A 6,292-nucleotide genomic window follows, 5' to 3' on the forward strand; every position below is an offset into this window, starting at 1 on the left:
AGAATCTCCATAGACTTGTGAATGGATCGTTTGCAAGATAAGGGCAATGGGTGTGTGGGAAGCCCCCACCCCCAGAAGAATGAAATATTTTGGAAAATATTAAGAAAGACAGAATATTATATTTCCCCAAAAGAAATGGAGAAACATGTTCTTAAGAGGCAGAAAGCAGCCCCGGTCTTTCTTAATAGCCCACAGCAGATGCCAGCACTTAAGGAGATAAAGAGCTCATTGAAAGAGGAAGACAACTATCTAGATGGCTCAATTTATAAGCAAAGCAAATATTGTAGGCAGAAATCCATTCAATATCAAGGATATCTTGAAACTCCTTGCAGCAAAGTTTGACAGCTAAAAAAGGCTGATTGTTAGTATGATTAGAAAACAGCCCATTACCCAAGATCCAACCCAGGACAAAAGCTTTTAGCCACAATAGGAATTGCCCAACACCCTTTCAGAACAAAAGCTCCCTCATTGCACAACCCCCAGAACAGTTCAAAGTCACAAAAACCTATAAAGATCCACCCACTCATTCAACCATTTGGCCAGCTGCCCCAGAACCACAAACCCTGGTGGTTCTGTTCATCAGTAAATGGACCTTCTTTCCAATCAGCCTCCATTTTGTTTCCAGTAACTTTCTCCCAACTTGAAACTGAACCAGATGGATTTTCCTTCCAACAACATCATTCCGGTGAAACTCAAAAAATTAGAATATTCTAATTTTCTGAGATTGTGGATTTGGGGTTTTCATAAGCTGTAAGCCATTATTTCAGTAATGCAACTTAAAAGGTGAAACTAATATATGAGATAGACTCATTACATGCAAAGCAAGATAGTTCAAGCGGTGATTTGTCATAATTGAGATGATTATGGCTTACAGTTCATGAAAACCCCAAATCCACAATCTCAGAAAATTAGAATATTGTGAAAAGGTTCAATATTCTAGGCTCAAAGTGTCCCACTCTAATCAGCTAATTGAGCCATAACACCTGCAAAGGGTTCCTGAGCCTTTAAATGGTCTCTCAGTCAGGATCAGTAGGAATCACAATCATGGGAAAGACTGCTGACCTGACAATTGTACAGAAAACCATCATTGACACCCTCCATAAGGAGGGAAAGCCTCAAAAGGTAATTGCACACGAAGTTGGATGTTCCCAAAATGTTGTATTCTATAATGTTGCACATTATAGAAAGTTATGTGGAAGGGAAAAGTGGAAGAAAAAGGTGCACAAGCATCAGGGATGACCGTAGCCTGGAGAGGATTGTCAGGAAAAGGCCATTCAAAAATGTTGGGGACTTTCACAAGGAGTGGACTGAGGCTGGAGTCAGTGCATCAAGAGCCACCACACACAGACGGATCCTGGACATGGGCTTCAAATGTCATATTCCTCTTGTCCAGTCACTCCTGAACAACAAAGTCCAAAGCATCTTACCTGGGCGAAAAGAAAAAGAAATGGTCTGTTTCTCAGTGGTCCAAAGTCCTCTTTTTCTGATTAGAGCAATTTTTGCATCTCATTTGGAAACCAAGGACCCAGAGTCTGGAGGAAGAATGGAGAGGCACACACTGCAAGATGCTTGAAGTCCAGTGTGAAGTTTCCACAGTCTATGTTGATTTGGGGAGTCATGTCATCTGCTGGTGTTGGTCCACTGTACTTCATTAAGCCCAGTTAACACAGTCGTCTACAAGGAGATTTTGGAGCACTTCATGCTTCCTTCCGCAGACAAGCTTTATGGGGATGCTGATTTCATTTTCCAGCAGGACTTGGCACCTGCCCACACTGCCAAAAACACCAAAACCTGGTTCAATGACTGTGGGATTACTGTGCTTGATTGGCCAGCAAACTCACCTGACCTGAACCCCATAGAGAATCTATGGGGCATTGCCAAGAGAAAGATGAGAGACATGAGACCGAACAATGCAGAAGAGCTGAAGGACGCTATTGAAGCATCCTGGTCTTCCAGAACACCTCAGCAGTGCCACAGGCTGATAGCTTCCATGCCACGGCGCATTGAGGCAGTAATTGCTGCAAAGGGGCCCCAAACCAAGTACTGAGTACATATGCATGCTTATACTTTTCAGAGATCCAATATTGTTCTATGTACAATCCTTGTTTTATTCATTGCATATAATATTCTAATTTTCTGAGATTGTGGATTTGGGGTTTTCATGAGCTGTAAGCCATAATCATCACAATTATGACAAATAATGGCTTGAACTATCTTGCTTTGCATGTAATGAGTCTATCTCATATATTAGTTTCACCTTTTAAGTTGCATTACTGAAATAAATGAACTTTTACACGATATTCTAATTTTTTGAGTTTCACCTGCACTTCTGAATGCACCAGCATTCAGGTTGTAAAGAAGCCATTTTGATCTATACCAGTTTGAATCGCCATTTTTTATTTCCCAGTGATGGGGGGATTCTGGAAGGGAATTAAATTTTTAATTGAACAGCCTTTTGAACACTGTTAGCATCGACCAAATTGCCATTGGTCAATTGCAGTAGGCAGCTTTACTTGGAACAGCTTATTTCTTGTGACGGTACCATTTAATACCAGGAATAATAATAAAAGATGGCAACAATATCTTCTTATCCCACATTATTGGGAAGGACTTGATAGCTAGACAAAAATGCCAAACCCAGTCTACATATTTGGCTGAATATGTTACCAACCATCATATTAATACCCCAGTCACATTGCTTATAGACTTCAAAAGAAGATGCTTCTCCTTTGCTGGACAATCACAATTACAGAAATCAAAGCTTTTTATTGATCTTTAGGGCAATTCCCACTGTTCTCATGTAAAGGAGCTACCAGGCTAAAAACTTCCAGTGAAAACAAGAAGGATTGTTGGATGTTTTTTTTCTGCCTGGTTCAAACTGCTTGGCCTTTTGATATGCTGTGCCTTCTCTATACAATTTCAAGGCTTGTTTTTTGAAGACGTGCCCAAATTGTGTTCTTCACTATCTAAATGTTCAGAACTTGAAAAGCAAATTAATGATAAGAAACGAAGTTTTCCCTAGAGAGTACAGTGTATGCTTTGAAATACCGAAACAATAACAAATGTGTGTTGCTAATACATTTCAAAATATCTGTAGGACAGCCTGCTGCAAAAAAAAAAAAAACCCATCTCTGACAATCTTTTAAGTGTTATACACAAATAGTAATGAAATACTTGCAAATAATTCCCATGAATAACCCCCCTCCCCTATTTTTGCTTCCCTCCCCCCCACCTCTCTTAGTTGTTGTATCCAGTTAAGTCTTGCAACTGGGACCAGAATTTCTGTTCCAAAGTGAGTTGTGCCTGATTTTATGACCTTTTTGCCATGTTGCAGTTTTTAAATGAGTCATGTAGTCATTAAGCAAATCCAGCTACCCCCATTGACTTACCACTGTAATTGCAGGTTGTAACTTGAGATATGCCCGTAGCATTTGTCGGATGCTAAATCTTAAGAAAGAACGAAAACCAACTGTCCTACTGCCCCATGAAATATAAAGGAAATATTATCAAACTTCAGAACATTTTTTTTTCAGATGCCAAATATGGTTCTAGTGGGAAGGACACCAAAATTACAGAAATGATTGAATTGTTAGCCACAATTTACAGATCAAATTCAATTGGATATCAAGAGCAGGTAAGCGTAAGCAGTTCCTAGATTATTGGACCACAACTTTGATGGAGATATGTCCCAGATTGAAAATAAGCAGTTGTTTCTTGTTTTTCTAGAAATTAATTAGACAGTTTTCTATACTGAAGCATACTTTGCATTATGAATGATTGGTCTCCATCAAAAAATGTACCTATCATTCAGTGCTCATTAAAAGTTTCTGTCCTCACAAACTATTTTAAAGGCAGCTATTTAGAAGTAATGATTGCTCATTAAGTCCCACTTTTACTGCTCTCTTAGATGCTGCTGCTGACAGTCTTATTAACTGTGACAAGTATAATAATGGAATGATTTCCTATGATGTCAGTGTGACTTTGAAAAGGGGGCACATTTGATTGCAAAGACTACAGCATTGGTGGTTATTTACAGCTCCTTTTGGGTTGGATGTGGCCTCTTGATTGCAAAAACTCGGGACGTCTTCAACTTATGATTGCTTAGTGAGTTTAGCAGGACAGAATAACAGAGTTGGAAAGTACCTTGGAAATCTTTTAATCCAACCCCTTCTTCAGGCATTTCATATACCATTTCAGACAAATGGTTATCCAATCTCTTCTTTAAAACTTCCAGTGTTGGAGCACACACAATGTCTGGAGGCAAGTTGTTCCACTGGATTAATTGTTCTAACTTTCAGGAAATTTCTCCTTAGTTCTAAGATTGCATCTCTCCTTGATTAGTTTCCATCCATTGCTTCTTGTCCTGCCTTCAGGTGCTTTGGAGAATAGGTTAGCCCTCTCTTCTTTTTGGCAGCCCCTCAAATATTGGAACAGTACTATCATGTCTCCCCTAGTCCTTCTTTTCATTAAACTGGACATACCCAATTCCTGCAACCGTTCTTTATGCATTTTAGACTAATCATTTTGTTGCTCTTTTCTGCACTCTTTCTAGAGTCTCCAAATCTTTTTTATATCGTGGCAATCAAAACTGGATGTAGTATTCCAAGCGTGATCTTACCAAGGCATTATAAAGTGTTATGGACAGTTCATGTGATCTTGATTCTATCCCTCTGTTAATGCAGACTGTTTGATGTTACCACCTATCTGGGAAAAAAATAAAAAGAGTTATCAAAGTCTCTTTTGAGTCACGTTTGACTCTTGATGCCAATGTGGACGTGCCTATATGAGTTGTGGTGGTGCAGTGGTTAGTATGCAGTATTGCAGGCTAATTTTGCTGACTGCCAATTGCCTGCAGTTCGGCAGTTCAAATCTCATAGGCTCAGGGGTGGGATTATACCGGTTCAGACCGGTTCGATAGAATCAGTTGTTATGATTCTATGTAGTTTGGAGAACCAGCAAATCATGCCCCTGGCTGGTCCCTCCCCTCTCCGCCCACCCCTCCCCTCCCACCCAGTCCTTATCATGCATGTTTGACATCGCGCACATCGCTGAACTGCATTCTCCCCCATCCAGTCACTTTTTAAGGTATTTCTTCCCCCCTTCCTGATGATCAGCTGTTCTGATGATCAACTGTGCTGGGATCCCCCTCTCTGTCTTACTGCTCCACCCAGGAGGTTTCCCTGAGGCCTAGAGGCCCAAAAATGGAGCACAGGGGGACCTGCGCCCTCCACCCCCGTGCTCCGTTTTTTTGGCCTGGGGGGGAAAAACGCCTCCCAGGAGGCTTCCCTGAGGCCCAAGAGGCAAAAAATGGGAGTGCTGCCAAAAAAAATAAAATAAACCACGCCCACTCAGTCACATGGCCATGCCCACCTAGCCACACCCACAGAACCGGTTGTTAAAAAATTTGAATCCCACCCCTGCATAGACTCAACGTTGACTCAAGGTCCTTCCGGGGTGGGTAAAATGAGGACCCGGATTGTTGGGGGCAATGGGCTGACTCTGTAAATTGCTTAGAGAGGGCTGTAAAGCACTGTGAAGTGGTATATAAGTCTAAGGGCTATTGCAATATACTAGTTATCTTGGCAATATTATTAAGTGGTTGGCCATTGATCTCCAGTTATTTTTCATGACTCTTGGGATTTTCTGACAATCCTCCGTTCAATGGTAGCCTGGCAATCCTGTTGAATATCTTTCAAGATCAACCAAGGTTGGCTTTGTGCTGCCATCATGTTAGGCAAGTACACAATGACAGAATTTTAGGCTGGTCTGTTTTCCATCCAAAACGTATGTTTTCTCATTTGCCTCGTTTGGGTTTCCTTGCAGATAGCTAAGAATACTGTTGTATTTATTTTATTTATAACCATGATTTCTCTTCCATTTAAAATATAAAATGTTAAGCAATAACAAGCTCCTTACACTGTAGCTACAGTTTTAATACTTGATTTTGGTTGAAATATATAGGAAGTTCATAAAGTTAGCAGTAGATGGCACTGACAGGCCTAATTCAGAAAACACCAGCCTGTTTAAAGTCTAAACGAAATTGTATACTCCTGGATAAAGTTATTACTTAAAATTTCCAGTACTCAGAAATAAAGGTGAGTATCTTCACCCATTTTTTCTTCCTCCTTACCAAGACTGAGTTCTTGGTATCGCTAGTCTGACTCTACCTAAGAACATTACTGTGGTGGAAGTTGTTAATCCTGGATTTTGATTTGGCTGCTGAGAAACAAACCAAGCCATCTATATCTTAAGATGCAATGCAACAGCTAAGCAACTGAACGATGAATGTTGA

The sequence above is a fragment of the Pseudonaja textilis genome, chromosome 7, assembly GCF_049901715.1.
Source record: "Pseudonaja textilis isolate UNSWEBS1 chromosome 7, rPseTex1.2, whole genome shotgun sequence".
Classification (NCBI taxonomy): Eukaryota; Metazoa; Chordata; class Lepidosauria; order Squamata; family Elapidae; genus Pseudonaja; species Pseudonaja textilis.